Source organism: Mobula hypostoma, chromosome 3 (genome assembly GCF_963921235.1).
Source record: "Mobula hypostoma chromosome 3, sMobHyp1.1, whole genome shotgun sequence".
Taxonomy (NCBI): Eukaryota; Metazoa; Chordata; class Chondrichthyes; order Myliobatiformes; family Myliobatidae; genus Mobula; species Mobula hypostoma.
The window spans coordinates 208,100,734-208,112,752 of record NC_086099.1 but is presented as its reverse complement, the minus strand read 5'-3'; the positions used below and the strand labels follow the sequence as shown (position 1 = coordinate 208,112,752).

The 12,019-nt window shown below is 43.5% G+C and overlaps 1 protein-coding gene across 2 annotated transcripts in view; it reads right to left on the bottom strand.

Annotated features, from left to right (window-relative positions):
- lmbr1 (limb development membrane protein 1) overlaps positions 1-12,019 on the bottom strand; it is a 215,561-nt gene that overhangs the window by 44,496 nt on the left and 159,046 nt on the right. The window lies entirely within an intron of this gene.

Here is a 12,019-nt window from a genome sequence, read left to right as displayed (position 1 = left end):
TGTGAGATGGGAAGCAAGAAGTGGTGAAAGTGAGTATGGGAACGATTGAAAGTAGAAGGAAAAGTGCCTTCAAAAAGGAGAGTGGAGATGTGTCTGTGGTGGTGTCATGTGAATTTGATGGAAATTATGAAAGATGATCTGTGAATGTGGGAGCTAAAGGGCAAGAAAAGAGAACAAGAGAAACATAACTCATGCCCTGGGTGGAAACTGCAGGGATGATAGTACAAATGCAAGAGATAGAACAGAAGTTGTTGAAAACCCTGTCAGATATGGTGGAGGACAAATAGCAGTTAAAGAAAAAGGGAGCAATCTCAGAAACAATATTGTAGAGGGCAGCTCATCATATCAATTGATGATACTCTTCCAATACTTTTGAATTCTAACCCATGTGGAAATTTTGGATTTTGTTTCAGGGGAATACAGAACTACAATCTCATTTGTCCATTCACTCCCCTAAACAAGTGGATTACGCAAACACAGACGGAGAGGAACCAGAGACAACACAAACACAGAGTACAGTTAATCATGAGGAAGTGACCCAATGATCATTACAGCACAGAAAGTTGCCATTTGGTCCAACCTTGTAACTAAGTTTCTGTAAAAGAACCATTCCCTGCATAAAACTGAGAAGAAAATTGTTGACAACTTAGCTATTGCTCGGAAGTAAACCACAAATCCAGAACATTTAATAAGATCGAACTTTGCATAGTTCCAAAGTTCAGACTTGAATCATTCCTTGATCATTACTACAGCACTTTGAAATGTTCCTACAGTGTTTGCCTAGCATTTTTTGAAACTCTAATAAACCTTGCTTCAGTTGCTCTACCATCCAAGTCAAACATTGCTCCACACATAAAACTGTCTATGGAATAAAATAAGCAGACCATTCTTTGGCTAGCCGATTATGTATGACATACTCTATTTATCCACTGAAGACAAAGAGCCATCCAAGATAGAGGAGTCGGCACAGCAAAAGACATTTAGTTCAAATCATTCATTTGTGTACTTTCTCCACAAGTTAACCTGGTTTAATCCCACTAACTTGCTTTTTCCCCTTTCCTCCACAGTTTCTTTTTATTAAACAAGTATCGAATTCCCTTCCAGAAAAATATTAGTTGTTGAATGGAGAAAAATTAAAACATTCTAGTTCCTCGCCGCAAAATCAGACAGCGGATTAAGATTCCAGTTAATTGGGCCTTCAGTTAATTGGGGCAACCTCTTATTTGAGACAACTCTTAAAGAACAAAATCTGATCAAGAGAATAGCCAGGATTCCCTTCTTTTGTTTGGGGAACTATGCCACTTATTTGGGACAGGAGACTATAAACCATAAGATATAGGAGCAGAAGTAGGCCATTCGGCCCATTGAGTAGGCTCTGCCATTCAATCATGGGCTGATACAATTCTTCCAGTCATCCCCACTCCCCTGCCTTCTCCCCATACCCCTTGAAACCCTGGCTAACCAAGACCCTATCTATCTTTGCCTTAAATGCACCCAATGACTTGGCCTCCACAGCCGCTCATGGCAAAAAATTTCACAGATTTACCACCCTCTGACTGAAGTGATTTCTGCACATCTCTGTTCTAAATGGATCCTGAAGTAGTGCCCTCTTGTCCTAGAATCCCCTACCATGGGAAATAACTTTGCCATATCTAATCTTTTCAGGCCTTTTAACATTTGGAATGTTTCTATGAAATCCCCCTTCATCCTCCTGAACTCCAGGGAATACAGCCCAAGAGCTGCCAGATGTTCCTTATACAGTGACCCTTTCGTTCCTGGAATCATTCTCGTGAATATTCTCTGAACCCTTTCTAATGACAGTACATCCTTTCTAAAATAAGGAGCCCAAAACTGCACACAATACTCCAAGTGTGGTCTCAAGAAAGCCTTATAGAGCCTCAATATCACAACCCTGCTCTTATATTCTATACCTCCAGAAATGAATGCCAACATTGCATTAGCCTTCTTCACCACCGACTCAACCTGGAGATTAACCTTTAGGGCATCCTGCACAAGGTCTCCCAAGTCCCTTTGCATCTCTGTATTTTGAATTCTCTCCCCATCTAAATAATAGTCTGCCCATTTATTTCTTCCACTAAAGTGTATGACCATATACTTTCCAACATTGTATTCTATTTGCCACTTCTTTGCCCATTCCCCTACACCATCTAAGTCTCTCTGTAGGCTCGCTGTTTCCTCAACACTACCTGTTCCTCCACCTATCTTTGTATTATCACAAATTTAGCCACAAATACATTAATCTCACAGTCCAAATCATCGTGAAAAGCAGCGGTCCCAACATTGACCCCTGTGGAACTCCACTGGTAACCAGCAGCCAGCCAGAATAGCATCCCTTTACTCCAACTGTCAACCAGCCAATGCTCCGCCCATACTAGTAACTTCCCTTTAATTCCATGGGCTCTTGCGAAGCAGCCTCATGTGTGGCACCTTGTCAAAGGCCTTCTGAAAATCCAAGTACACCACATCTACTGCATCTCCTTTGTCTACACTGCTTGTAATTTCCTCAAAAAAAAAATTGCAGTAGGTTAGTCAGGCAGGATTTTTCTTTCAGGAAACCATGCTGGCTTTGGCCTATCTTGCCATGTGCCTCCAGGTACACTGTAATCTCATCCCTAACAATCGATTCCAACAACTTCCCAACCACTGATGTCAGGCTAACAGGTCTATAGTTTTCTTTCTGCTGCCTCCCACCCTTCTTAATAGCGGAGTAACATTTGCAATTTTCCAGCCATCCGGTACAATGCCAGAATCTATCGATTCCTGAAAGATCATTGTTAATGCCTCTGCAGTCCCTCCAGCTACTTCCTTCAGAACCTAAGGGTGCATTCCACCAGGTCCAGGAGATTTATCCACCCTCAGACCATTAAGCTTCCTGAGCACCTTCTCAGTCATAATTTTCACTGCACATACATCACTTCCCTGACACTCTTGAATGTCCGGTATACTGCAGATGTCTTCCACCGTGAAGACTGATACAAAATACACATTCAGTTCCTCTGCTATCTCCGCATCTCTCATTACAATATCACCAGCATCATTTTCTATTGGTCCTATATCTACCCTCAACTCTCTTTTACCCTTTATATACTTAAAGTATTTTTTTTGATATTAGTTGTCAGCTTCCTTTCATAATTCATCTTTTCCTTCCTAATGACCTTCTTAGTTGGAATATATCTGTCTTGCACTTCCCTCCTTTTTCGCAGTAACTCCAGCTATTGCTGCTCTGCTGTTCTTCCTGCGAGAGTCCACTTCCTGTCAACTTTGGCCAGTTCCCCTCTTGTGCCATTGTAATTTCCTTTATTCCACTGAAATACCGACACATTGGAATTTATTTCTCCTTCTCAAATTTCAAAGTGAACTCAATCATATTGTGATCACTGTTTCTTAAGGGTTGCTTAACCTTAAGCTCTCTTATCACCTCAGGATCATTGCACAACACCCAATCCAGCACAGCCGATCCCCTAGTGAGCTCAACAACAAGCTGTTCTAAAAAGCCATCCCTTAGACATTCTATAAATTCTCTCTCTTGAGGTCCAGTACTGGCCTGGTTTTCCCAATCCACTTGCATGTTAAAATCCCCAATGATTATCATGAAATTGTACTTCTGACACGCCTTTTCTACCTCCCGTGGTAATTTGTAAACTACATCCCAGCTGCTGTTTGACAATAGACAATAGGTGCAGGAGTAGGCCATTCAGCCCTTTGAGTCAGCACCGCCATTCACTGTGATCATGGCTGATCATCCACAATCAGTACCCTTTTCCTGCCTTCTCCCCATATCCCTTCACTCCACTACCTTTAAGAGCTCTATCTAACTCTTTTTTGAAAGAATCCAGAGAATTGGCCTCCACTGCCTTCCAAGGCAGTGCATTCCACAAAACCACAACCCTCTGTGTGAAAAAGTTCTTCCTCACTCCGTTGTAAATTGTCTACCCCTTATTCTTAAACTGTGGCCTCTGGTTCTGGACTCCCCCAACATCGGGAACATGTTTCCTGCCTGCAGCGTGTTCAATCCCTTAATAATCTTATATGGTTCAATCAGATCCCCCTCATCCTTCTAAATTCCAGTGTATTCAAGCCCAGTCGCTCCAATCTTTCAACATATGACAGTCCCGCCATTCCGGGAATTAACCTTGTGAACCTACACTACACTCCCTCAATAGCTAGAATGTCCTTTTTCCTCAAATTTGGAGACCAATACTGTACACAATACTCCAGGTGTGATCTCACCAGGGCCCTGTACAACTGCAGAAAGACCGCTTTGCTCCTACACTCAATTCCCCTTGTTATGAAGGCCAAAATGCTTCATAGCTTTCTTCACTGCCTGCTGTACCTGCATGCTTACTTTCAGTAACTGATGAACAAGAACACCAAGATTTCATTGTTCTTCCCCTTTTCCTAACTTGACACCATTCAGATAGTAATCTGCCTTCCTGTTCTTGCCACCAAAGTGGATAACCTCACATTTATCCACATTGAACTGCATCTGCCATGCATCTGCCTACTCACCCAACCTGTCCAAGTCTCCCTGCATTCTCATAACATCCTCCTCACATTTCACCCTGCCACCCAGCTTTGTGTCATCTGCAAATTTGCTAATATTACTTTTAATTCCCTCATCTAAATCACTAATATATATTGTAAATAGCTGCAGTCCCAGCACTGAGCCTTGCGTACCCCACTAGTCACTGCCTGTCATTCTGAAAAGGACCCATTAATCCCTACTGTTTCCTGTCTGCCAACCAATTTTCTATCCATGTCAGTACCCTACTCCCAATACCATTTGCTCCAATTTTGTCCACTGGCCTCCTGTGTGGGACCTTATCAAAGGCTTTCTGAAAGTCCATGTACACTGCATCCACTGGCTTTCCCATGTCCATTTTCATAGTTACATTCTCGAAAAATTCCAGAAGACTAGCCAAGCATGATTTCCCCTTCGTAAATCCATGCTGACCTACCCTGCTACTGCTATCCAAATATGCCACTATTTCATCATTTATAATTGAGGCCAGCATCTTCCCCACCACTGATGTCAGACTAACTGGTCTATAATTGCCTGTTTTCTCTCTCCCTCCTTTCTTAAAAAGTGGGATAACATTAGCTACCCTCCAATCCTCAGGAACTGATTCTGAATCTATAGAACATTGGAAAATGATTACCAATGCGTCCACGATTTCTACAGCACCCTCCTTAAGTACCCTGGGATGCAGACCATTAGGCCCTGGGGATTTATCAGCCTTCAGTCCCATCAGTTTACCCAACACCATTTTCTGCCTGATGTGAATTTCCTTCAGTTCCTCTGTTACCCTAGGTCCTCTGGCCACTATTACATCTGGGAAGTTGTTTCTGTCTTCCCTAGTGAAGACAGATCCAAAGCACCTGTTCAGTTTGGAGGACTATATACAACTGCCATTACAGTCCTTCTACCCTCGCCGTTTCTTTACGCAACCCATAGAGACTCTACACCTTCCGATCCTATGACATCTCTTTCTAATGATTTAATATTATTTCTTATACACAGGGCCACACCACCCCCTTTGCCTACTAACCTTTCTTTCCAACACACCATATATCCTTGGACGTTCAGCTCCCAATGGCAGCCATCCTTTAGCCGTTTCAGATATGGCCACAACATCATACTTGCCAATCTGTAGCTGAATTTTAAGATTGTCCATTTTATTTCTTTGCTGCGTGCATTCAAATATAACACTTTCAGTCCAGTATTTGTTGCTTTCTGTTTTAACTGCACCATGCCTCTATTGCCCTGTAAATCATACCATAAGCTGTGATTATGCCTTATTTCCTGCCAGTCCTTTCTATCATTTCTGTTGCACGCAAGCTTTGAGTTATTTCTGTTTTCCCTTTCCTCAGCTCTATCACTCCGGTTCTCATTCCCCTGCCAAATTAGTTTCAACCCTCTTTAACAGCCCTATTAAGCCTGCCTGCTATGGATATTAGACCCCTTGAGGTTCAGGTATAACCCGTCCTTTTTGTACAGGTCATACCTCCCCCAGAAGAGGCCCCAATAATCCAGGAACCCGAAGCCCTGCCCCCTACACCAGTCTCTCAGCCATGCATTAATATGCCTGATCATACTATTTTTGCACTCATTAGCATGTGGCACTGGAAGCAATACTGAGATTACTACCCTGGAGGTCCTGCTTTTCAGCTTCCTACCCCACTCACTGAATCCTCTCTTCAGGACTTCGTCCCCTTTTCTACCTGTGTCATTGGTACCAAGACTTCTGGCTGTTCACCCTCTCCCTTCAGAATACTCTGCACCCAATCCGAGACATCCTGTACCCTGGCACCTGGGAGGCAACACACCATGCGGGTATCTCTATCAGGCTGACAGAACCTCCTATCTGTTCCCCTCACTATGGAATCTCCTATGACTACCGCATTCCTCATCTTCTCTCCCTTCTGCACCACAGAACCAGGCTCAGTGCCAGAGACCTGATCGCCGTGGTCATTCCTGTCAGGTCACCTCCCTGAACAACATCCAAAATGAGATAACGATTACTGAGGGGGATGGCCACAGGGGTGCTCTCTACTATCTGAGTTCTTCCCTTCCTTTCCCTGACAGTCATCCACCTATCCAACTCCTGCAGCCTGAGGGTGACTAACTCCTTGTAGCTCCTATCCCTTTCCTTTCTCCTGCTCCCTTTCCCTAATAAGCTGTAGGCCATCAAGCCGCAGCTCCAGATCCCTAACACGGTCTCTCAGAAGCTGCATCTTGGTGCACCCGGCACAGATGCGCTCATCTGGGAGCCTGGAAGATTCCCAGGATTCCCACATCTGACACCCAGAGCAAAGTACTAAACCTACAGACATGCTCTCTATTCCTCAAAAAATGCAAGGAAAAAAACAAAGTCCACTTACCCATTTACCTCGCCAAAGCCCGAATGAGCCTACCACTGACACAGACCACTCCATCGATGACCGTTCCACAAGGCAGTGTCTCCCTTTTATACCTGACTCTTCCCTGCTCTCCACACAGTTGTTGCCTAACCGTTTCTAACTAGTGTCAGTTTCACGCACCTGTGTGGCTGTTTGATACTACACCGTACTAAGAGCGAAAAGTTTTAAATAATGTCAGTTGTATGTGTTCAAAAATCAGTGACTCTTAGTCACGGTTAGTTTGCGAGAAATAAACAGAAAGATAATTCAGAACTATTTTGCTCAATATGGTTTCAAACATTTAGGTCGGTAGTGAAAATGAAACAATTTCACTACTTCAGCACATAAGGAACTATGAAGAATTAAGGCATTGACAATCATCTTAAATATTACACTGAAGATGAAAATCTTGTGCACTTTTGTGGCCCTAAGATACTACAAATGCTTAGAGTGAACAGTTTTTAAATTGCGTCAGTTGTGTATGGTTGCATTATGTTACTCATTTGGGTCGACCGACGCAGAGCTAAAAAGCAATGACTTTTGACATCACTTTATATAGGAAAGCAATGAAGGTAGTCCGTTATCTGCACTAGCTGTCTCTGTCTCGCTGAATTTGTTCATTTACAATCAAAAGAACACAGCAGTGTACACTGTATGAATTCTGCTGTCAATAACTGTTAGGAACTAATACATTGTAGTAATATTGGTAGTGTTCTAATTTGTTCTGTATTTCATTTAAATATGTACATAATTTGTTACTCAGTTAAGCCTAGTTTGTCTTTTTTAAGCAAGAAGGCTGAGAGTGGAACGTCTGAAGGGATTTTCGGAGAGAAGGTATTTTATTACTTGGGGTTAAGAGAGGCAAGACTGCGCAGGCGCATGACGTCAGCCAGCAGACAGCGGAAGAGTTTAAAAGAAGTCTGCCATATACAGCGGGCAGCAGAGTGAGAGGGCTTTGGCAAAGAACTGATTCGCAGAGACTCACAGATAACAGTCTTCGACTTCCCCAGTGGACTCTTCCCTTTCTCCCCTGGTCCTCTTCCGTTAACATCCGTTGCTCTGGCATGGCAGGAGTGCTCAGACCCGTGCCATGCTCCTCCTGTGACATGTGGGAACTCAGAAAGGCTGACAGCGTCCCTGAAGACTACATGTGCAGGAAGTGTGTCCAGCTGCAGTTCCTAATAGACCACATGGCAGCACTGGAGCTGCGCATGGACTCACTTTGGAGCATCCGAGATGCTGAGAATGTTGTGGATGGCACATCTAGTGAGTTGATCACACTGCAGTTTAAGGATCTAAGGAAAGCTAGGGAATGGGTGACCAACAGGAAGAGTAGTTGCTGGAAGGTAGTACAGGAGTCTCCTGCGGTCATCTCCCTCCAAAATAGATATACTGCTTTGGAGTCTGTAGGGGGAGATGGCTCATCAGGTGAAGGCAGCAGTAGCCAGGATCATGGCACCACAGGTGGCTCTGCTGAGCATGAGGGCAAGAAAAAGTGTGGAGGAGCTGTTGTGGTAGGGGATTCCATGGTAAGGGGAATAAAGAGGAGCTTCTGTGGCCGCAAACAGAGGACTCCCGTATGGTGTGTTGCCTCCCGGATGCAAGGGTCAGAGATGTCTCGGAGAGGCTGCAGGGCATTCTGAAAGGGGAGGGTGAGCAGCCAGCTGTCGTGGTGCATGTAGGTACTAACGATATCGGAAGAAAGCGGGATGAGGTCCTACAAGCCGAATTTAGGGAGCTAGGAGATAAATTAAAGAGCAGGGCCTCAAAGGTAATCATTTCAGGATTATTACCACTGCCACGTGCAAGCCAGAGTTGGAATAGCAGGATAGCTAGAATGAATATGTGGCTTGAGTGGGGGTGCAGGAGGGAGGGTTTCAGATTCTTGGGGCACTGGAACCGCTTCTGGGGGAGGTGGGACCAGTACCGTCCGGATGGTCCACATCCCAGCAGGGCCGGGATCAATGTCCTAGGGAGATTGTTTGCTAATGCTGTTGGGGAGACTTTAAACTAATATGGCAGGGGGAGGGAAACCCATACAGAAAAGAAGAGGGAAGTAATGCAGAGACCCAAAGCTAGAGTTAGTGAAGAAAAAAGTAAGAGTAGAGTGCATAAAAGTAAAAAGCAAAAATCGCATCGGTCACTAGATTCTAAAAGGACAATGAGTACAAGGGCACTTTATCTAAATGCCCGTAGTATTAGAAACAAGGTTAGTGAACTTGTGGCACAGATCAATACCAAGACATAGGATCTAGTGGCAATTACAAAAACCTGGTTGCAAGGTAGAGATGACTGGGAATTACGGGTAGCAGGTAATACGGAAACATAGGCAGGCAGGTGGAGTGGCGCTCTTGATTACGGCGATTGTGAGAGACGATATAAGATCTACGGAGCAGATTGGTGAGTCCATCTGTGTAGAGATTAAGAACAGTAAAGGGAGAAACAAAAATCACTGCTGGGTGTTGTCTATAGGCCACTTAATACAAAAATTGTAGTGGCAGAGGTGACTAACCAAGAAATAACTGAGGATTGTAAGAACGGAACGGCAGTTGTCATGGGGGATTTTAACTTCCACATAGATTGGGTGAATCAGGTTGGTCAAGGAAGTCTTGAGGAGGACTTTATAGAATACAACCGTAATGGCTTTTCTTGAGCAGCATGTTAGTGAACCTACAAGGGAAAATGCTATCTTAGATCTAGTCCTGTGCAATGAGACAGGTAAGATTAACAATCTTGTAGTCAGAGATCCTCATAGAAAGAGTGATCATAGTATGATTGAATTTCACATTCAGATGGAGGATGAAATAGTTAGATCTAAAACTAGTGGATTATGCTTGAACAAGGGAGACTACAATGGGATGAGGGAGGAGTTGGCTAATGTGGATTGGGAGCACAGGCTATTTGGTAGGACAGTTGAGGAACAGTGGAATTCTTTCAAAGAGATTTTTCAGTGCTCAACAAAAGTATATTCTATTCAAAAGTAAGGACAGTAAGTGTGGGGAGAGCCAGCCTTGGATAACTAAGGAGATAAAAGATAGTATCAAATTAAAAGCTCGTGTGTACAAAGTTGCAAATAGTAGTAAGAGAGACTGGAGGATTGGGAAAATTTTAAGAGAACAACTAAACAAGAAATAAGGAAAGAGAAGATAGAGTATGAAAGTAAATTAGCACAAAATATAAAAACAGATAGCAAAAGTTTTTATAAATATATAAAAACTTTTATATATTAGGTGGGTGGCTAAAGTTAATGTAGGTCCCTTGGAAGACGAGAAGGGGAAATTGATATTGGGTGATAAGGAAATGGCTGAGGCAATGAATGACTATTTTGTGTCCGTCTTCATGGTGGAGAACACGTCTAATATGCCAAAGAATGATGTTATGGACGAAATGGGAGATGAGGACCTCGATAAAATCACTGTCACTAATGAGATAGCGATGAGCAAACTAGAGGGCCTGAAGGTAGATAAGTGCCCTGGTCCTAATGGGGTGCATCCCGGGGTGCTGAGGGAATTGGCGGAGGTTATAGTAGACGCGTTGGCAATCATTTATCAAAACTCTCTAGACTCTGGGCAGGTCCCGGCAGATTGGAAGACAGCAAATGTCATGCCACGTTTTAAAAAAAGGACGTAGGGAAAAGACGGGCAACTATAGACCAGTTAATTTAACATCTGTAGTCAGGAAAATGCTTGAAGCTGTCATTAAGGAAGAAATAGCAAAACACTTAGAAAGAAGTGGTTCTATTAGACAGACGCAGCATGGATTCAGAAAGGGCAGGTCCTGTTTGACAAACTTACTGGAGTTCTTTGAGGACATAATGAGTGCGGTGGACGTCATATATTTGGATTTCCAGAAGGCGTTCGATAAGGTGCCGCACAAGAGACTTATAAATAAGATACGGATGCATGGAATCGGAGGAAGTGTATTGGCATGGAGAGTGGATTGGTTAACCAATAGAAGGCAAAGAGTTGGTATAAATGGGTGTTTCTCCAGTTGGCAGTCAGTGGTGACTGGGGTGCTGCAGGGGTCGGTGCTGGGCCCGCAGCTGTTTACCATTTACATTGATGATTTGGAAGAGGGAATTGAGTGTAGCGGAGCAAAACTTGCTGATGACACTAAACTGAATGGAAAAGCAAATTGTACAGAGAACATGGAGAGTCTGCAGAGGGATATAGATAGGTTAAGTGAGTGGGCCAAGGTCTGGCAAATGGAATATAATGTTGGTAAATGTGAGATCATCCATTTTGGAAGGAATAATAGAACAGCAGATTATTATTTAAATGGTGAAAGATTTCAGCATGCTGTTGTGCAGAGGGACTTGGGAGTTCTTGTGCATGAATCGCAAAAAGTTGGCTTGCGGGTACAACAGGTTATTAAGGCGGCAAACAGAATGTTGGCCTTCATTGCTAGAGGGATTGAATTCAACAGCAGGGAGGTCATGCTGCAACTACACAAGGTACTGTTGAGGCCGCATCTGGAGTACTGTGTGCAGTTCTGGTCTCCATACTTGAGGAAGGATATACTGGCTTTGAAGGCAGTACAGAGGAGGTTCACCAGGTTGATTCCAGGGATGAAGGGGTTAACCTATGAGGAGAGATAGTCGCCTGGGACTATACTCTCTGGAATTCAGAAGAATGAGAGGGGATCTTATAGAGACGTATAAAATTTTGAAAGGGATAGATAAGATAGAAGTAGGGAAGTTGTTTCCATTGGTAGGTGAGACTAGAACTAGGGGACATTGCCTCAAGATTCGGGGGAGAAGATTTAGGACGGAGATGAGGAGAAACTGTTTTTCCCAGAGAGTGGTGAATCTGTGGAATTCTCTGCCCAGGGAAGCAGTTGAGCTTCTTCATGAAATATACTTAAGAAAGTTAGATAGGTTTTTACATAGTAAGGGAATTAAGGGTTATGGGGAAAAGGCAGGTAAATGGAGCTGAGTTTACAGACAGATCAGCCATGATCTTATTGAATGGCGAGGCAGGCTCGATGGGCTGGATGGCCTACTCCTGCTCCTATTTCTTATTTTCTTATGTTAAACTATTTCCATGAAACTTCTGCATCTCAATATGTCCTAATTAACTAGAATCCACTGCATTTTATA